Consider the following 22,753-nt stretch of genomic DNA (forward strand, 5'->3'; position numbering starts at 1 on the left):
GCCAGGCCCCCTTAAATGATCGGGCTAGCTCGATCAGTGTGACATACATGTATGGAAAAATGCAAGAACTCACTTCTTGCTGTTCCGTACATGTACATGTTTGCTCAGCATGCACCAGATAAAGTATTTTTTGGACACTGGGGGACAGTTACTAGTAGCCAACCTTTAGGAAATTCATCTACTGTGTAATAAAGAGAGTTGCTCCTCCTCAACTTTGGAATGTGTATTTCAAGGTCAATATATTTTTCTAATACAAATTTAAGCGAACATGGGGGAGGACAGTCACCACACCATGGGAATATGGGACATAGGTTTGCTCAGTTACATGTTCTCCTTCATATATTGCAACAGTGGCATGACTTCCTCACTGTAGTAATTTATCAATCGAGGACTTGTTGGTAAGGGTTTAACCTTGGACAATAAATACTTTTCATTAAACTATGTAGTCATTGTGTAAGAAACATAAAGGACTATTTTTGCTGTGTGCGTAATTTAATATTAACTATGCTGTTCTTATTTGTTTAGTCTTTTCCACAAATTAAAGGATAATAATATATTATTTGTTCTAAAAATTAAGCCACGCATTTCCATCCCGAGCACATCAGAAGAGCATTAGAAATAGGAAGCATAATTGCATATTAAATATAATAACAACTATAACAATGATACCTCCAGGATGTCAGAGAAGTACCATTCAGGGGTAGGAGGCTAGCAATTATTAGATAAGGAAATATTAGCCTGTTCTTACCAGTGAAGCAGCAGAAAAGAAAGCCAGTATTTTATGATGGTAAGTGGGTGGCACATTTATACATACGGGTAGTTAACTGAAGAAAAAAAAAAATATATAGTTATTGTGTGTGTTTGTAACATGATATTAACACAGCATGGGTTGCTATAGAGAAAAATATAATTCTAAGTAATTTTAGGTTTCTGGGATAATTTTAACGAATTCAATTCTGTCAGTTCAAATACTGCTCCATATACAGTAATGTGCAACATGCAAAAGCCCTCATAAAGAGAACTGATCTTTATCAGAGGTTACAAAAGCTTAAAATAGAGATGACCGCCTTGTTTAATAGAGTTTTCCACAAAACATTTATCATCTATCAACAGAATAGGTGATAAATGTCAGAGCTCTGGGGCCTCACCCAGGGGCGTACATAGAAATCACTGGGCCCCATAGCAAAAATCTGAATTGGGCCCCTTAACCCCGCCCACTACCCACCATGGCCCCTCCCACTACCTGACCTGGCTCCTCCCATGCCACACCCCCATTAAATAAATTTATACATGACCTACTGAAACTGTTAGGGATAAAAAAAATTATTTTATTATTAACCAGTAACGTATAAAATGTACATGTATTTTTACCCCTTTAACCGCTTCACGTCCGCCCATAGACTGTAAACGTCCTATGGGTGGACGTCTATTTCTGACAGCACGTTTTAAAACGTCCTGTCAGAAATAGCAGCTGCACGCTAATCGTGCAGCTGCTGATCGGGTTGCCCGCTGTCAGTGACAGCAGGGCAACCCTAAGACAAGGCAGGGACAGTTCCCAGGTGTCCCTGCCTTCACGATCGCTGCAGACACAGCGCTCACCGAGCGCTGTGTGTGCAGAGCAGGAAGCGCTGTGCGCTTCCTGTTCCGGCCCGGCGGTCATGTGACCGCCGTGACCGGAGTGTGCAGGAGCTGTGTGAGGTCTCTCAGAGACCTCGATCAGCCCTGCTGTGAGGCTGTACAGCGCAGGATTGCTGCTGTACAGCCTCTCTAGGGGTGCATTTGTCCTGTAACTGGGGCTACTATGTCAGCCCCAGTTACAGGAGAAATAAACAGTGAAAAAAAAATGAAAAAGTGAAGCAAATGTCCCCCAGAGGTCTTGTATGACCTTATGGGGGACGAAAAGTGTAAAAAAAAATAAAAAAAATAAAGGGTTGAAAAAATAAAATAAAATAAAGTTTCACATGTAAAAAAAAAAAAAGTTCCCAAGTTAGGAATAAAAAAAAAATTTAAAATAGAAAAAATAAAATAAAATTGACATATTTGGTATTGCCGCGTCCGTAAAAACCAGCTCTATAAAAATATCACATGACCTAACCCCTCGGGTGAACACCGTAAAAAAAAAAAAAAAAAAAAAACCTGTCAAAACAAGCAATTTTTGTCACCTTGCATCACAAAAGGTGCAACACCAAGTGATCAAAAACGCGTATGTCCCACAAAATAGTACCAATAAAACCGTCACCTCATCCCGCAAAAAATGAGCCCCTACATAAGAAAATCTCTCAAAAAATAAAAAAACTATAGCTCTTAGAACATGGAGACACTAAAATATCATTTTTTTGGTTTCAAAAATGCTATTATTGTGTTAAAGTGAAACAAATAAAAAAAAGTATACATATTAGGTATTGCCGCGTCCGTAAAAACCAGCTCTATAAAAATATCACATGACCTAACCCCTCGGGTGAACACCGTAAAAAAAAACAAAAAAAAACTGTGTCAAAACAAGCAATTTTTGTCACCTTGCATCACAAAAGGTGCAACACCAAGTGATCAAAAATGCGTATGTCCCACAAAATAGTACCAATAAAACCGTCACCTCATCCCGCAAAAAATGAGCCCCTACATAAGAAAATCTCTCAAAAAATAAAAAAACTATAGCTCTCAGAACATGGACACATTAAAACATAATTTTTTTGTTTCAAAAATGCTATAATTGTGTAAAACTTTAATAAATGAGAAAAAGTATACATATTAGGTATCGCCACGTCCGTAACAATCTGCTCTATAAAAATGTCACTTGACTGAACCCCTCAGGTGAACGCTGTAAAAATAAATAAATAGAAACTGTGCTAAAACAACCAATTTTTTGGTCACCTTGCCCCATAAAGTGTTATAATGAATGATCAAAAAATCATATGTACCCAAAAATAGTACTAATAAAACTGGCACCTTATCCCCTAGTTTCCAAAATGGGGTCACTTCTTGGGAGTTTCTACTGTAAGGGTGCATCAGGGGGCTTCAAATGGGACATGGCATCTAAAAACCATGTGGAGTTCCTTTTCTTCTGCGCCCTGCCGTGTGCCCATACAGCAGTTTATGACCACATGTGGGGTGTTTCTGTAAACCGCAGAATCTGGGTAATAAATATTGAGTTTTGTTTGGCTGTTAACCATCGATGTGTTAAAGAAAAAAATTGATTAAAATGGAAAATCTGCCAAAAAAGTGAAATTTAAAAATTTGATCTCCATTTTCCTTTAATTCTTGTGGAACGCCTAAAGGGTTAACAAAGTTTGTAAAATCGGTTTTGAATACCTTGAGGGGTGTAGTTTCTACAATGGGGTCATTTATGGGGGTATCCACTATGTAGGCCCCACAAAGTGACTTCATACCTGAACTGGTCCTTTAAAAAGTGGGTTTTGGCAATTTTCTTAAAAATTTGAAGAATTGCTTCTAATTTCTAAGCCTTCTAACGTCCTAAAAAAATAAAATGACATTTCCAAAATGATGCCAACATAAAGTAGACATATGGGGAATGTTAAATAATAAATATTTTATGGGGTATCACTTTCTGTTTTAAAAGCAGAGAAATTGAAATTTTGAAAATGGCGAATTTTTCAAATTTTTGGGTAAATTTGGGATTTTTTTCATAAATAAAGGTAAAATATTTTGACTCAAATTTATGACTATCATGAAGTACAATGTGTCACGAGAAAACAATCTCTGAATGACTTGGATAAATAAAGGCGTTCCAAAGTTATTACCACATAAAGTGAGATATGTCAGTTTTGCAAAATTTGGCCTGGTCAGGAAGGGGGCAAATGGCCCAGATGGGAAGTGGTTAACTCCTTAAAACTTAACTCTTTAAACTCCTTAACTCTTTTAAACCCCTTTAACTCTTTGCTGCTGATGCTGAGTGTGCACATTCAGCATTAGCAGCAAGGGCATTTTCCCTTCAGTTTTGTCTTCAGCAAGTGAAATGCATGCTCAATCGGATTCAGGTCAGGTGATTGACTTGGCCATTGCATAACATTGCACTTCTTTCCCTTAAAACACGCTTTGGTTGCTTTTGCAGTATGCTTTGGGTCACTGTCCATCTGCACTGTGAAGCGCCGTCCAAAGAGTTCTGAAGCATTTGGCTGAATATGAGCAGATAATATTGCCCGAAACACTTCAGAAATCATCCTGATTCTTTTGTCAGCAGTCACATCATCAATAAATACAAGAGAACCAGTTCCATTGGCAGCCATACATGCCCACGCCATGACACTACCACCACCATGCTTCACTGATGAGGTGGTATGCTTAGGATCATGAGCAGTTCCTTTCCGTCTCCATACTCTTCTCTTCCCATCACTCTGGTACAAGTTGATCTTGGTCTCATCTGTCCATAGGATGTTGTTCCAGAACTGTGAAGGCTTTTTTTAGATGTCGTTTGGAAAACTCTAATCTGGCCTTCCTGTTTTTGAGGCTCGCCAATGGTTTACATCTGGTGGTGAACCCTCTGTATTCCCTCTGGTGAAGTCTTCTCTTGATTGTTGACTTTGACACACATACACCTACCTCCTGGAGAGTGTTCTTGATCTGGCCAACTGTTGTGAAGGGTGTTTTCTTCACCAGGGAAATGATTATTCGGTCATCCACCACAGTTGTTTTCCGTGGTCTCCCGGGTCTTTTGGTGTTGCTGAGCTCACGGTGCGTTCCTTCTTTTTAAGAATGTTCCAAACAGTTGTTTTGGCCACGCCTAATGTTTTTGCTATCTCTCTGTTTTTTTTTTTGTTTTTTTTTCAGCCTAATGATGGCTGGCTTCACTGATAGTGACAGCTCTTTGGATCACATCTTGAGAGTTGACAGAAACAGATTCCAAATGCAAATAGCACACTTGAAATGAACTCTGGACCTTTTATCTGCTCATTCTAATTGGGATAATGAGGGAATAACAGAAGCCAATTGTCCCATTACTTTTGGCCCCTTAACAAGTGGTAGGCACATATGCAAACTGTTGTAATTCCTACACCATTTACCTGATTTGGATGTAAATACCCTTAAATTAAAGCCGACAGTCTGCAGTTAAAGCACATCTTATTTGTTTCATTTCAAATCCATTGTGGTGGTGTATAAAGCCAAAAATGTTAGAATTGTGTCGATATTTATGGACCTGACTGTATCTAGTGATGCAATCATTGAAGCTGCAGGGTCATTTATTTCATTGTAGCTATTCTACTCATATTGGACCCTTTTTTGTACTAATTGCTTCTCAGCAATACGGTAAAAGTAAGTCTACTTTCACAGTCGCGTTTTGGCTTTTTATTTGTGAAATCCGTTCAGGGCTCTCACAAGTGGTTCAAAACGGATCAGTTTGCATTCTAATGCATTCTAAATGGAAAAGGATCCGCTCAGAATGCATCAGTTTGCATCAGTTCAGTCTCCATTCCGCTTTGGAGACAGACACCAAAACGCTGCTTGCAGCGCTTTGGTGTCTGTCTGATGAAACTGAGCCAAATGGATCCGTCCTGGCACACAATGTAAGTCAATGGTGACGGATCAGTTTTCACTGGCACAATCTGGCACAATAGAAAATGGATCCGTCCTCCATTGACTTTCAATAGTGTTCAAGACGGATCCATCTTGGCTATGTTCAAGATAATACAAACGGATCAGTTCAGAACGGATGCAGACGGTTGTATTATCTGAACGGATCCGTCACAAAACGCGAGTGTGAAAGTAGCCTAAGGGATGAGATGAAACAGAGTATATTAGTTCAGCCATTGTAATTTAGCTCATCCTCATGCAGAGTTGGCTGCCTTACTCTCACAGCCATATTGTAAACTGAAATATGCTGTACAGATATGTCAAAAAACGTACTTTTATAATATGCTATTTACCTGTCTACCAGCAAGTAGGGCGTCTTCTTGCTGGTAGTAGCTGCAAAAAACCGCCCCCTCCTCCTGTTGATTGACAGGGCCTCCGGCTGGCCCTGTCAGCATTTCAAAAATCGCTCGCCTGTGTTGATTCGGCGCAGGCGCTCTGAGAGAAGGAGGCTCGCCTCCTCAGCGCTCCCTCAGTGCGCCTGCGCCGATGACGTCTTCTCTTTCGGTGATGTCATTGGCGCAGGCGCACTGAGGGAGTGCTGAGGAGGCGAGCCTCCTTATCTCAGAGCGCCTGCGCCGAATCAACACAGGCACACGATTTTTGAAATGCTGACAGGGCCGGCCGGAGGAGGAGATCACGGCTGGCCCTGTCAATCAACAGGAGGAGGGGGCGGTTTTTGCGGCTGCTACCAGCATGTAGCCGCCCTACTTGCTGGTAGACAGGTAATTAGCATATTATAAAAGTACGTTTTTTGACATATCTACTGAACGAAAATGATTAATAACATAATGTATGGCAATATGGCAGGATAGGGATTATAAGTACACAAAAAAAAAATGAGTTTAGTGGGGTGACAGAAGCCCTTAAAGCCATTCTTATTAGCTGAAGAGGAAAAACTGTTGAAACTTTTTAATAAATACCAATTGCAAAAATGAATTTTAGCCCAAAATTTGTAAAATGCAAACGTAAAAAAGCCACTAAAGGCGTCCATTGCCTTTGAATATTTTGATCAAATCTTCAGCATTGTGAAAGCCATGGACTGGATGTTATTTACTTGAGAATTTCTTATTCAAGCATTTTGTATTCACCTGCGTTTTGCCATGTTAATGTATTTTGTATAGCATAAAAAAATATATAATCATAAACGGATCTTGCAAAAACCTTTAAAAAACGGCCTTAGTAGAACTGATGAATGGATACAAATTGGGCTTCTTGAGCATCACAGTTACAGAAATGTAGACTGTAAGCCCTCGCAGGCAGGGTCCTCTCTCCTTCTGTAACAGTTTGTAACTCGTCTTGTTTATGCTTATTACACTTGTGTTGTATCATGTATGTGCAACCCTTATCATATGTACAGCGCCATGGAATGAATGACGCTTTAATAATAAATAGTAATAAACATGTATAAAGTAAAACACGAGATGACATGATAAAGTTTTATTGAGTATATTTATATTCTACTAGTGATGCTGTTACAGATTATTAAAGAAGGCGAAACAACATTTTATTTTCGTCTGCTTTGTGTTAATTCCTGGCAAGTTTTATACATTAAGGTGGGAATGACCTTGATGCTTGCTTCATTGACTTTAATCCCCTAGCAGAGATAACAGTAATATAAAAAGCATTACAAGTAATTGCAAGCATAGGGCATAATTAGCTAAATCTTTCTCCAGATCACCATTTGTTACAAAGGGGCTAAATGCAGTTTTTTTCTGATGGTTGCAAACAGTGTCGGACTGGGGTTGTTAGGACCCACCAGTAAAATGTATTTTGGGCGCCCACCGTACGGATACATTCTAATATTCCCTGCTCACACAGCAGCAAGATGCTACCAGATTCAGAATATGGGGGTCCCTGCAGCAACTCTGAGAAGGTAGGTCCTGGGGAAGGAGGACACTGGCAGCTTTCCTCTATACCTAGAAGTCATCTCAGCTCTGATCGTGTCTATAATAAGGAACTGGGGAGTATCTTTAATAATCTATCACGTTTTGTATATGAACCTGGGCTGGTTGAGGCGCTGTACATTGAATATATGTAAGTCTACTGTGTTATGTGCCACTTGTGCAGGGGGTGGGAGACTAAGGGCCCACCGGGGGATTCACCTGTGGGCCAGTCCGAGCCTGGTTGCAAACCAACTGTACTACAGGACTTTTGAGAACTAGACGTGCAGAACTTTACCATTGCATATCAACTAGGTTGTGACCAGATGTTGAAACAAAGGTTCACCGCTATGCTTGTTTATTAGACAACTGCAACAGTGGCTGAGAACGGAGAACGTGAGCATCTCATAGTTGCTCAGATTACCTGCATTGTACTTGCTTGTAAAGAGAGTGACAGGTAGTAGATTTTCTTTAGGAATTTGCTGGTGAACCTTCACGGTTCACACGACCTATGGCTTTTTCAGTGTTTTGAGCGGCTGTTTTTAACTGATCCGTTTTTTGTTCCAGCAGTGTTTTCGGTTCTATTCCGTTTTTCCGTATGGCATATACAGTATACAGTAATTACATAGGGTACTTTCACACTTGCGGCAGAGGATTCCGGCAGGCAGTTCCGTTGCCAGAACTGCCTGCTGGATCCGTCAAAACGTATGCCAACTGATGGCATTTGTCAGACGGATCAGAATCCTGATCCGTATGACAAATGCATTGAAATGCCGGTTTCATCTGGAAAAACGGATCTGTCATTTTTATTTTATTTTTCAAATTTTTCACTAAGCATGTGCAGACATTGCCGTTTTGCCGGAACACTCAGGGCCGGCATTAATGCATTTCAATGGGAAAAAATGCCGGATCCGGCATTCCGGCAAGTGTTCCGGAATTTTGGACGGAGATAAAACTGCAGCATGCTGTGGTTTTATATCTGTCCTGAAAGGTTAAAAAGACTGAACTGAAGACATCCTGATGCATCCTGAACGGATTGCTCTCCATTCAGAATGCATTAGGACAAAACTGATCAGTTCTTTTCCGGTATTGATCCCCTAGGACGGAGCTTAATGCTGGAAAAGACTAACGCTAGTGTGATAGTACCCATAGAATTGGGCTGGGCATAAAATTTTCAATAGATAGTTCCGCAGAAACGGAACGGATACGGAAGACATACGGAGTACATTCCATATGTGTTCCGTTTTTTGCGGACCCATTGACTTGAATGGAGCCACGGAACGTGATTTGCAGTCAATAATAGGACATGTTCTATCTTTGAACGGAACGGAAAAACGGAATGCATACGGAGTACATTCTGTTTTTTTTTGCGGAACCATTTAAATGAATGGTTCCGTATACGGACCGCAAAAAACATTTGTGTGAACGAGCCCAAATAAATAGTAATCTCCCCATGAGAAATAGAATAAAAATCATTGTATTTATTTTTCAGAAAAAGCTGTCTTAGCAATTAGAGATGAACTCAATTTACACAAAGATTGTAGGGTTAAGGTTCTGTTACCCTCAATGACGAATTATAATATGAGCGTTTTGGGCGGCTGTCCATGGCTGCCCAAACTGGAAAGGATGATCTAACTAGCAGCACTCGAACAGCCTGCAGTGTTTTGCTGTCCACTTGATGAAACTGAGCCAAACGGATCCGTCCTGGCACACAATGTAAGTCAATGGGGACGGATCCGTTTTCTCTGGCACAATAGAACACAGATCAGTCTCCCATTGACTTTCAATGGAGTTCATGACGGATCCGTCTTGGCTATGTTACAGATAATACAAACTGATCTGTTCATGACGGATGCATGCGGTTGTATTATTGTAACGGATCCATTTTTGCAGATCCATGACAGATCCGCCCAAAACCCGAGTGTGAAAGTAGCCTTAGACGGTTGGCACACATCAAGAAGCCACTCCAACACTGCAGATTTGGGTGCAAACTGGCCACGACCAGCTTTATTGTCACATTTACAGCAGTCCAAACAAATCATAAACATAAATCCTAGGCCGTCTGGCCACTGACTACACAGTATTTTTCCTCATACACTGGCTTCAGCAGTCTTGTGATATATACTCTTGAGGCCACTGATTGGCTGCACGGTGACCTGTTGTGAACAGGACATCACCGCAGCAGCCAGGAGAATTATGTCAGTGCTGCAGGACTAGAGTGCATCATTGGGACTGGCAGGGGAGAAAAGGGAGTATCACTTCATTTCTTATTTTGCACCATTCACTGATGTTGTCCGGGTTTACACACAGTTTTTCCTTTGTTTTCTATGTAGTAATTATCAGACCATTTAAAACATTTTGACTTTTGGGGTGCCCACAATCCTCATACAGCCCAGGGCCCATAGTAGCCTTACTCCACCTCAGGTTATCCTGCATCATTTTTGGGCTATCATCAGGAACAGATTTTTTATTAATTGGCCCCTGTAATTATGCTGCAGATTAGCCAAGAAATTTGCAATTGTTCCTTTAGTGGCTGATTCCATCTTTTATGCAGCATAAGGGCTCATGCACACAAACATATATTTTTTCGTGTCCGTTCCGTTATTTTGTTTTTTTGCGGACCGTATGCAGAACCATTCATTTCAATGGGTCCACAAAAATAACGGAAGTTACTCTGTGTGCATTGTGTTTCCGTATGTCCGTATTTCCATTACGCAAAAAGATAGAACATGTCCTATTATTGTCCGTATTACGGACAAGGATACTACTGTTCTATTAGGGGTGAGCTGTTCCGTTCTGCAAAATACAGAATGCACACGGACGTCATCCGTATTTTTAGCGGATCCGTTTTTTTGCAGATAACAAAATGCATACTGTCGTGTGCATGAGCCCTAAGGGTGCTTCCACACCTCGCAAATGTGATGCAATTGAGAACTGTGTGCGGTACACTGCTGTAGAATTTAGCTACTTTAGCATCCTCATCAAAAACTGGCATTCTGAAGAAATTATCTAAATGATTTAATGGTAGCTGGCTCTGTTCTTTAACTGCATTGTGAATGCATGTTTGTTAATGTGCCTGCATGCCAACTGTGCTGTGCGACAGCGCCTTAAAAGATGCCCGATTATCAGCAGCATTCAGGGTGTGCGGCCAATAATCTAGAAAACTTTTAGCTTATGATTGATCAGCGCTTGTCCTGGCTGAACATCGGACAGTCTAATAGGACCCTTAGCCTCTGATCACATTAGTGCCATTGAAGGCCTATGTCAGGAGTATCCCTCGACATATATCTTCTCTGGAAGTCTCTGACATATTGCACTGTGCAGGATTTTATGTGGTATACAATTTTATTACTACAGTATTTCCTTTGTATAGGAAAACATAACAGGCAACGCTTTTCTATGCAGCAAAAAAGAAGGGGTGCAAAGGCCCTATGTATACATTCAGAATATGCATTGGGCACTTCCCTGGCAGATAAGCCAAACATGAAGTAAAAATGAGATGTAAACAGAGCCTAGAATAGAAGAGAAAAAAGCTTCAAAATGCATCGAAGGGCTGAATTAGACACCAAGCAGAGAAGCCTGAAGGAACCTTTCTTCTCGTAGACTTCTGTTAGGTTTCGTGGCACTCTACCAGCCTCTGGACATCAGTATGGGTGGGATTGCCCAAATGTTTGCTGCCAGCAGGTGGTGAAGCCTATAAATAGTACGGATACGTAGTAATGAGATCGCTGTCAGGGAAATATAGCGCCAAACTAGAGAAGAGTGAATCGATTCGTCTCCCCAGCAGGACGTTCTCACCCGTGGACGGGCTGCACTGGAAATGAACGCTACTGTGTTTTTGCAGCTGATTTTCTGCTGTTTATTTGTCGTAGATTTTTCTGCATTGCAACGGTCGAAATTTGTGGCAGAAATCCGCTGTGTAAATCGACAAGCTGTGGATGTAAGATCTGCACCACAGAGCAATTTACACTGCAGATTTTTTCAGCAGCATATGTATGCGAGTTAGTTCTTCAAATCTTATACCCTTGGCTGGTATGGTAAAACACTGTGTAAAGAACTGGCTTAGTTGCCCATAGCAACCAATCAGATTCCACCTTTAATTTTCCAAAGAAGCTGTCAAAAATGAAAGGTGGAATCTGATTGGTTGCCATGGGCAACTAAGCCAGTTATACTTTACACCAGTTTGATAAATGACTATGTGTATTTGTCACACATGACTGCAAATTCGAAACACCTCAGTTTCATGTGGCCGTGCCATAGACTGTCCCCTACTCGGTTCCATATATATCTTTGGATCACTTTTTATTGACCGGGATCACACTGGGCAGTAAGCATGTACTGCCTCCAATCATACTATGACTATAAGGCCCCTTTCACATGGGCAAGATTTCCGCGCGGGTGCAATGCGTGAGGTGAACGCATTGCACCCGCACTGAATACGGACCCATTCATTTCTATGGGGCTGTGCACATGAACGGTGATTTTCACGCATCACTTGTGCGTTGCCTGAAAATCGCAGCATGCTCCTCTTTGTGCGTTTTCCACGCAAGGCAGGCCCCATAGAAGTGAATGGGGCTGCGTGAAATCACAAGCATCCGCAAGCAAGTGCGGATGCGGTGCGATTTTCACACACGGTTGCTAGGAGACGATTGGGATGGAGACCCGATCATTATTATTTTCCCTTATAACATGGTTATAAGGGAAAATAATAGCATTCTTAATACAGAATGCTTAGTACAATAGTGCTGGAGGGGTTAAAAAAAATAAAATAAAAATAATTTAACTCATCTTAATCCACTTGTTCGCGCAGCCAGGCTTCTCTTCTGTCTTTATCTTTGCTGTACACAGGAAAAGGACCTGTGGTGACGTCACTACGCTCATCACATGGTCCGTCACATGATCCATCACCATGGTAAAAAAAGATCATGTGATGGACCATGTGATGAGCGCAGTGACGTCATCAAAGGTCCTATTCCTCAAAGAAGAAGACAGAAGAGAAGCCGGGCTGCGCGAACAAGTGGATTAAGGCGAGTTAAATTTATTTTATTTTTTTAACCCCTCCAGCCCTATTGTACTATGCATTCTGTATTAAGAATGCTATTATTTGCCCTTATAACCATGTTATAAGGGAAAATAATGCAATCTACACAGCATCTAACCCAAACCCGAATTTCTGTGAAGAAGTTCGGGTTTGGGTACCAAACATGCCGATTTTTCTCACGCACGTGCAAAGCGCATTACAATGTTTTGCATTCGCGCGGAAAAATTGCGCATTTTCCCGTGACGCACCCGCATCTTATCCGGGCCAAAAAACATGATGCCCGTGTGAAAGAGGCCTAACTCTTGCCTTCACATGTTGTCACATTGCCCTTGTGTGAACAGATACTTGTAAGTAGAGTCCTTGTTTAAAAATTTTTTTTAAACAAAGCATATGGTAAAACAGAAGCCGTCCACTTGTTTAGACTCCACACCCAAAGACAATCCGTACCAAAATGGGTTCACTTCTAATGCCTCCACGTGTTCAGCAAGTTCTAATATGATTTATTGATCTTCCGAAAATAGTCATGCTTAGCAAGTATGTCATCTAAAAGAAAGTGATTTCCTCTATTCTTCCTTACCAGCAGTCTGAAAGTTAAATTACTTTACATAATAAACTAACCCCTGCAGATACAAAAAAATCTTCGCTGTACCAAAGTAATAAGCTTTTGCCTACCATTGACATTTTCCAGTCATTAATTCTTCTCTTTCTCCGTATGACCTCTGTGATTCTTATTACTGAAATACAAGTAATGGCGACAGAGGATTAGAGAACAGAGGAGGGAAATCAGTAGACTTTCAGCCCAAACTGATATCCTGCCCTCCATTAACACAGTAGTATTAACTAGCCTGTTAATATTGGGGATAATGAACTGCAAATGATCAGAGCTGGGTCCAGCTTTCTTTTCCGGCTTTTTTATATGACAACCATGCATAATAATGTCAGCTGCATGGCTTATAAAGTGAGCGGAGCATTAAATTGTAATTAAGAGGAGTCTCAGATAGATGACCACATTAAACAAACTCAAGCTTTCACTAGAGGACTGCATACAGTGCAATATGGTTCATCTGGTGGGAGCTTTACAGATTAGGGAACATGCTTACCAGTGACCCGGCTGAATCTGAGTGGATAATTATTGGTCTTAAGTAGTGTTGAGCGAACTTTTGTTTTCAAGTTTGGCGCACAAGGTTCGGGTTATCTAAGAAATCCATTAAGGTTTCCGCTACCACAGACCGTAGTAGCTCCGTGGGAGCGGAATCCATAACGAAATTCTTATATAAACCCGAACCTTGTACGCTGAACTTGAAAACACAAGTTCGCTCAACATTAGTCTCGAGTCTTGAGGGTTTTTTCAAGAATACACATTGACCTTTGAGGCTAACTGCTTCATATGCATTGTATATAATGTAATTTATGTGTGGCATTTTTGTTTAAAATGACTATTATTTTTAGTGATGAGTGAATCGAAGTCAAAGAAATTCGATCCACCCCAAAGCCGAATTCCCTTTCGCTTTATGGTAAAGAATGAATTTTCCCTGAAATTGCAGGGGAAATAAATCCATATTCACCTCTATCCATTTGCACATGAAGAGGCCACCACAGCCATCTTGATTGAAGATACCGTTCAAAATCTTGCACGCGGTGGCGTATGACGACACCATGCCATTCGGCGTGATGAAGTCATCACATCTGTCTTTAATCAAGATGGCTGCAGCGGCCTCTACGCTATCAAATGGATAAGGTGAGTATTTTCTTTTTTTTTTTACCATATTAACGCCTGAAAGCCCTCAATGTTTATCTCAGATGCGTCTGAGGGGTTCCAATGATGGGGCGGCGTGATTGCCATTCCCCATCATTGTGCCCGCCACATACAAAGAAATGTGCTTCGTGACAAAGAAATTCTTCAAGAAGTGAATTTCTTTGCGAAATTCGGTGAAGCAGCCAAATCGAATTTTTGAGAACTTCACTCAACACTAATTATTATATCTACAGTGTATAGGTCTGACAGTCACCTTTATCTAGGTAATCGCTCAATGACAAGACCCTGTTTAACTAAAATTGCCCATACAACTGCCGGATTTCCTTGCCGCTAGTGTGAAAGTACCCTTAGTTTGTTGCTTTGCTGTTTGTTTTACTTAGAACATCTGCCTTGATTTAAAAGAAATCTGTCATCGTGAATGGTTCCCCTTAAAATAGTGTCCTTTAAAGGCTAAATTAGCGAACTGTGCATTCATTAACATGCTGTACATCTTCAGTATTTTTTTTTGTACTATACAGTGAATCTGAGTGGGTGTAGTGTGCACCAGGTTCAAGTCTCGTTGTGTTGAGGTTAGTTTCCACCTTGATCCACCCAAAGACTAAGAAGTGCAAAAGAGTGCAAGGCATTGCCAGTAGGTTCAACTACTGCTTTCTGTAGAGCGCCAGGATAAAAAAGTAATTGAACCTACTCGTGGTAACTAGTGTTGAGCGAGCACCAAAGTGCTCGTGTGCTTGAGTAGAACAATTTGCGATGCTCGGGTGTTCTACCGAGCACCCAAGCACAATGGATGTCAGTGGGAGAACCCCAGGCACCCCCTGCTCTGAAGAGGGGAGGGTGTCGGGACTAGCTATATCCATATATGGAGTGAGTGCTTTGGGACACCCATGTGTATTTAAATCTAATTTCTTGAAGGTTTCCACCAGGATTTGAACTCCCAATGTTGTACATTAGAGGCAAGGAACTTATACACTCAGCTATAAAGTTGAATGCTAAACTGTGTCAGAAAAACCTCATAGTAGTTTCTGATTTAGTGAGTATTACTATTCAGCAGAAGACTTATTTTATATTTCTGTGCAGGTTAACATGTACAGTGCTGCCCATAATTATTCATATAACCAGCATGTACTTTTTTGACGGGAAATGACATAGGTGTCTCCAAAAAGATAATAAGACGATGTACAAGAGGCATTATTGTGGGAAAAAAAACATTTCTCAGCTCTTATTTACATTTGAGCAAAAAGTGTTTAGTCCAAAGTTATTCATACCCTTCTCAATAGTCAATAGAAAAGCCTTTATTTGCTATTTCAGCAATCAAACGCTTCCTATAATTGCAGACCAGCTTTTTGCATGTCTCCACAGGTATTTTTGCCCATTCATCTTTAGCAATGAGCTCCAAATTTTTCAGGTTGGAGGGTCTTCTTGCCATCACCCTGATCTTTAGCTCCCTCCACAGATTCTCAATTCTGGACTCTGGCTGGGCCACTCCAAAACGTTAATGTTGTTGTCTGCTAACCATTTCTTCACCACTTTTGCTGTGTGTTTTGGGTCATTGTCATGCTGAAATGTCCACTGGTGCCCGATGCCAAGTTTCTCTGCAGACTGCCTGATGTTGTCGTTGAGAATCCTCATGTATTGCTCTTTTTTTTTATGGTGCCGTTTACTGTGATTAGGTTCCCTGATCCATTGGCTGAAAAACACCCCCAAAGCATTAGGTTCCCACCACCATGTTTGACAGTGGGGATGGAGTTCTTTGGGTTGAAGGCTTCTCCTTTTTTATGCCAAATGAAGGAAACATCATTGTGACCAAACAATTTAATTTTTGTTTCATCTGACCATAACACAGAAGACCAGAAGTCTTCTTCTTTGTCCAGATGAGCTTTTGCAAAGGCCAAGCGAGCTTTTGTGTGCCTTATCTGGAGAAGTGGCGTCCTCCTTGGTCTGCATTGTGCAGTGTCCGTTGGATTGTCTGCCTTGAGACATTGCCACCAGCAGAGCCCAGATTCACCGGGATGGCCTTGGTGGTGATCCTTGGATTCATTTTCACCTAACTATCCTCCTGGCCAGCACAGGTGTCACTTTTGGCTTCCGACCACGTCCTCTGAGATTTTCCATAGTGCGGAACATCTTGTATTTTTTGCTCCATTGTAAAGTAAAGCTGAGAAATGTTTTTTTCCCACAATAATGCCTCTTGTACATCGTCTTATTATCTTTTGGGAGACACCTATGTCATTTCCCGTCAAAAAAGTACTTGCTGATTGAATAAAAGTAACTAAGTCAAAATTTCCCAGGGGTATGAATAATTATGGGCAGCACTGTAGCTGTATAGTGTAGTGTTTAACATCCTTGCCTCTAATGTACAAGCTTGGGATTTCGAATCCCGGCAGAAACATTTCAGAACATTTTTTATATATACGTTTTTAGCCATAACATATTTACATATATTATTATATATTTAGAATATATTATATATTATAATATACAGTGCCTTGCAAAAGTATTCACCCCTTTGGCTTTTTTCGTATTTTGGTGCCTCACAACCTGGAATTAACATGGATTGTTTGAGGATTTGCATCATTTAATTTACAGAACATGCCCACAACTTTGAAGATGTTTTTTTTTATTTATTGTGAAGCAAATAACAAATATGACAAAATAAAAGAAAAAGTAAATGTGCATAACTATTCACCCCCTAAAGTCAATACTTTGTAGAGCCACCTTTTGCGGCAATCACAGCTCCAAGTCACTTTGGATAAGTCTCTATGAGCTTGCCACATCTTACCACTGGGATTTTTGCCCATTCCTCCTTGCAAAACTGCTCCAGCTCCTTCAAGTTGGATGGTTTGCGCTTGTGAACAGCAATCTTTAAGTCTGACCACAGATTTTCTATTGGATTGTGATCTGGGCTTTGACTAGGCCATTGCAACACATTTACATGTTTCCCCTTTAACCACTCAAGTGTTGCTTTAGCAGTGTGTTTGTGGTCATTGTTCTGCTGGAAGGTGAACCTCCGTCCTAGCGTCAAATTACGCACAGAGTGGTACAGGTTTTGCTCAAGAATATCCCTGTATTTAGCACCATCCATCTTTCCCTCAACTTTGACCAGTTTCCCAGTCCCGACTGCTGAAAAACATCCTCACAGGATGGTGTTCTTTGGGTGATGTGATGTGTTGGGTTTGCGCCAGGCATAGCATTTTCTTTGATGGTCGAAAAGTTAAATTTTAGTCTCATCAGACCAGAGCACCTTCCTCTATACATTCCACATGCTTTTTCGCAAAATCACAACGTGCCTCATTGTTTTTAGCTGAAAGTAATGGCTTTCTTCTGGCCACTCTATGGAGCGTACGGCTTATTGTCGTCCTATGTACAGATACTCCAGTATCTGCTGTGGAACTCTGCAGCTCCTCAAGCGTTACCTTAGGTCTCTGTGCTACCTCTCTGATTAAGGCCTCATGCACACAACTGTTGTTTCGGATGCGGACCCATTCATTTCAATGGGGCCGCAAAAGATGCCGACAGCACTTCGTGTGCTGTCCGCATCCGTGGCTCGGTTCCGCTAAAAAAAATATAACATGTCCTATTCTTGTCCGCGCTTTGCGGACAAGAATAGGCATTTATATTGCCGGCGCCCGTTTCGTTCTGCAAATTGCAGAAGGCAACACGGGCGCCTTCTGTTTTTTTTTTTTGCGGATTCGCGGTTTGCGGACTGCAAAAAAATGGCACGGTCGTGTGCATGAGGCCTAATGCCCTCCTTGCCCAGTCCATGAGTTTTGGTGGGCGGCCGTCTCTTGGCAGATTTGCTGTTGTGCCATGTTCTTTCCATTTGGTTATGGTAGATTTGATGGTGATCCTGGGGATCATCGAAGATTTGGATATTTTTTTTATAACCTAACTCTGACTTATACTTCTCAACAACATTGTCCCTTATTTGTTTTGAGAGTTCCTTGGTCTTCATGGCAGTGTTTTGTTAGTGAGGCCTTTTGCTTAGGTGTTGCAGCCTCTGGGGCCTTTCATAAAAGATGGGTATATCTAATCACAGATCATGTGACACTTAGATTGCACACAGGTGGACATCATTTCACTAATTATGTGACTTCTGAAGGTAATTGGTTGCACCAGATATTTGTATGGGCTTCCTAACAAAGGGGGTGGATACATACGCACATGCCAATTTTCTGTTTTCTATTTCTAGTTTTTTCATTTCACTTCACCAACTTAGACTATTGTGTTCTGATCCATCACATAATATTCAGATTAACAAAATTTTGAACTTAAGGCTGTAATGTAACAAAACACGAAAAAAGTCAAGGGGCGTGAATACTTTTGAAAGGCACTGTATGTAAATATATTATGGCTAAAAACATCAGTAGTAGCTTCCCACATATTATGCATTCATATAGATCATAAGTATGATTTATCTAAATATATATATATATATATATATATATATAAATTATATATTTTTATTTTTTTTGTAATTACACATTTATTTTGTGCCATACATTTTTTGCAATTATATAAAAAATATAAACTTTATCTCTATTTCTGCAGGGATTTAATCTCCCAAGCTTGTACATTAGAGGCAAGGATGTTAACCACTACACTATACAGCTACATGTTAACCTGCACAGAAATATAAAATAAGTCTTCTGCTGAATAGGAATATTCACTAAATCAGAAACTACTATGAGGTTTTTCTGACACAGTTCAGCTTTCAGCTTTATAGCTGAGTGGATAAGGTCCTTGCCTCTAGTGTTCAAATCCCAGCAGAAACTTTTTAGAAATTGATGCTAAACTGCATTTAAATACACTGACTGGAGCACACGTGGTGTTCGGCCGAGCATGCTCGCTCAACACGACTGGTGACCTGCTCTATTATATATATATTAAGGAGGACCTGTCAGCTCTCCAGATATGTTTTTTTATAGTAACTGCTTGCATTCCTCATATAATAATAATTCTGGAGCATCTGTTCTTATGACTATTGTTGTGCCATTCCTTTATTATTTCTGCTAGAAGTTATGAATGAATTGCCAGCAGCTTGCAGTAAGGGTACAGATGAGTGTTACCAGTTGGGTGTGTGTACCTGCGCGTTCTGACACCAGCAGCACTGATTAGACAGAGTCAGCACCCAGCAGTATCTTTACTGCAGACTGCTGGCAATTTAGCAGGAATACTACAGAAATGGCACAACATACAGACATAAGAATAGATTCCCCAGAATTGTTACTTCATGGAAATGCAATTAGTTACTAAAACTGAAATGTCAGGAGTGGTGACAGGTCCTCTTTAACAAAAAGTAAATGCATTAAAGTAAAATGGCGTCCTAAAATGCTGATTCTTATGGCTGTAGAGATAAGCGAATGCATCCATCCTCCACTGTGGTCAGTGAGGACATGTCTACTTGTAAAATATTTAAATATTTTCACCTGATTGTGCTCCTCTCTGGTGATATAGAAGCACAGTGGTCCAGTATTCTACCGGAGGTGAGATAGAAAGCACAATTTAAAGGGGTTTTCTGGGAGTTTGATTTTAATGACGTATCCTCAAGATAGGTGAAGTATATCTGATCAGTGGGGGTCCGACATCCTGAACTCCTGACATCCCGAATAATTATCTGTTTGAAGAGCCCGTGGTGCCCCATTGAGCGTCATAGCCTCTTCCTAGACCAGCGAGGTCACGTTAATTGGTAACATAGTCTATTTGCAGCTCCGTCCCATTCAAGTGAATTGACCTGAGCTGCAGTACCACGTACAGCCACTGTGAAAGCTGTGAAGAGGCCGCCTCACTCACCAGAGCACCACGGCCTCTTCCAACAGCTGATCAGTCGTACCCGCACCAAGGATAGGCCATCAATACCGAACTCTCGGAAAACATGTTTAACCTCTCTTATCTCAGGTGTCAAGACAAAAGTAACAGTGTAATATATTGCACCGTACATACTAGTCCATTTTGACTTCCTATTAATATAAAGAAGTAGCATTTGATTGATTCTTTTAATCTTACCATTTTCTTTTTGTTCATGTGATTAGATCATATATGGTTGTGATCGGAAAGTGCATACATCTTTCAAGGATCCGTAGGATAGTGCAGCCATTTATGGAGATTTTCATTCCATAGAAAGAACATGTTTCTGCTAAGGTGTAAACTCGTCGCTTTGTGGAGATTGGTGTCATTATACATTGCACACCACAGACCTTTTCAAGTCAATTATTTCATAAAGTCATGATCTATGGGCTTCCTTAAGAATTTAAAGACTGTCTTTTATACCTGTGTCAGTCTCTCCTTATCTATTTACTGCTGTGACATGTCACTCATGTTTGCAGTGATTGACAGATTGTGTTACTGTGGCAGACATGCGCTTGTCTTCCATGGACTCTGATAGTGTTCGGCGCCTTAATTAATGCCGATTGGATGTCTGGCAAGTGCACTGGATTGATAGAAATAGTCTTCACACCATTAAGAAAGGGCAAACCCATTTGTATTTGTATTGCTGTGATTGATGAGTGCTGTGTTCAGTGTGTAAGCGTCTTGAAAATACATTTGTTTATGGCATTATCTGTTTATGCAAATTTCCTGCGAGCCATCACATACCGGCCAACACGGGAGAAAATCAAATCCATATAAAATACGATACAGGTTTATGTATTAGACCTGGGTAATGGATATGGCAAGTTACACAAAAGTGTGATCAAAATCTAAAATAGCAGCGAGCAGGGACCTTGGCCTCTGGGTCTTATCCTGTGAAATTGAGTACAAGCATTTTCTGAAGTCACAGTTCTTTTCAATATAACATACATATAGCTGGAGGGGATTATGGAAATGAATCTATACATTTGGCACACGTTCCATACACTTTGCATGGTGTGGAAATTTTCAATGGGCTTGAATAGATAGCGAACAATCTATCTGTCATTATTAAGGCAAATAATAGGTGCCACTTACTGAGCTTTATGGTACTAGAAAATTACAACCTATTAAATTAAGAAGATAATTAAATATGATTAGACTGCCTTACCTAAATGCTGGTGGCAAACTGAGGGAAACGATCAATGTATGACCATTTTTGTCCAGAACCGCTTACATTTATGCTTATGAAGAAACTATTTCCATTGGAGAATTTGTAAACTTTTAAGACTGGCATCTCTAACGCCTAGCTAATTGCCTAGCAGTTGTGGGAGATGCACCAAAATGATTAAGAAGCACATTATTTTGCTGCATCTCAGCAGGGACATGTACCAGAATCTGAAATCTATGCCAAAGTTTCATTAAACTTTTTAGAAAAAAATGTTCTAAATGGCCTAAAAAACATGTTTCTCATATACTTAAAGGGGTTATCCAATTTCTCAAACAGCTCCCCCATGTGCCAAACCCCTCACAGGTAATATACTTACCCTGCACCCGGCGCCGCTCCTGGTCCCCGCACCGCCACTGCTTCTCCCTGTACATGGATAAAAACATCCGGGGTCGGGGGGAAGCAGGCGGGGACAAGAGTCCCGAGCATCACCCATGATGCTAGGGAGGCTCATCCCCGTCCCCGCCTGCCATTGGCTGCTCTCCCCCGATACTGGATGTTTTCATCCATGTACAGGGAGAAGCAGCGGCGGTGCGGGGACTGGGCTGTGCACTGATCCACTGGTGTTCTTTTCCCAAGAATGTATCCACACTGTCTGTCTAGATTGGGGATTGCCCCAGTCAGAGGTGTCGCTCTTGTAGAATAGGAGTATCACCAAGTGAAACAGACTGTAGAGTCCATGTTTGAACAACAGTCCTTACAAAGCATTTCTAAAAGAATTGCAATTTCAGTGCAGCATTTTGTTCTAAAATGTTGTTACTGACCCATCGCACTGTAAGATGGTGATCTGCTGACTGTATTAGCGGTACATAAGTGCATGCTAATGGCAGTATTTTTTCCATCTTAGATCTGTGTCCTCTTCTTGACTTCTCTTTAACCATCCCTCACTTGTGGTAAAGTCGTAGCAGAATGTCTACCTGGACATGACTGGAGATTTCTTTCCGATCATGGACATAATCGGAGTCTGTCTTTTCACACTGATGGATCTGAGTATCTAACTGCTTTTATTTTATTATACTATGTGCATTAGAGGAGGATAAGATAATAGAGAATTTAGAACAGCCCACATTTAGTACAGGAGGCTTTTTAGAGAATGCACTTCATATTTAGAGGTACTTAGCATATTGTTCACTAAACCCTTTTCTCTCTATTTTTCCTAATATACAGATTTATTACGGTCTGCAGTAGTATGCAAGGACTTAGTTTTTTGTGACAAAAAATAAATAAAGCTTTCACCCTTGCTGCTAGACGCATTTAGAAAATTAATCCATCTGAAGCATTTGTTCTGAAAATGCATTGCATTATTTTTATTACAGTTTTCAGTCTCCATCCCAAAGTTTTAAAGCCCACTATCTGTACATTTAATAGGTCTGCAAAGCATAACAGTATACAGGCTTCTATCACCATCTACTTATGTG

General features: G+C 40.8%; 1 protein-coding gene across 1 annotated transcript in view; it reads left to right on the plus strand.

The window, feature by feature from the left end:
* The window catches only part of PTPRM (protein tyrosine phosphatase receptor type M), an 855,321-nt gene that overhangs the window by 224,581 nt on the left and 607,987 nt on the right, over nucleotides 1–22,753 (plus strand).

Source organism: Bufo bufo, chromosome 5 (genome assembly GCF_905171765.1).
Source record: "Bufo bufo chromosome 5, aBufBuf1.1, whole genome shotgun sequence".
Lineage (NCBI taxonomy): Eukaryota > Metazoa > Chordata > Amphibia > Anura > Bufonidae > Bufo > Bufo bufo.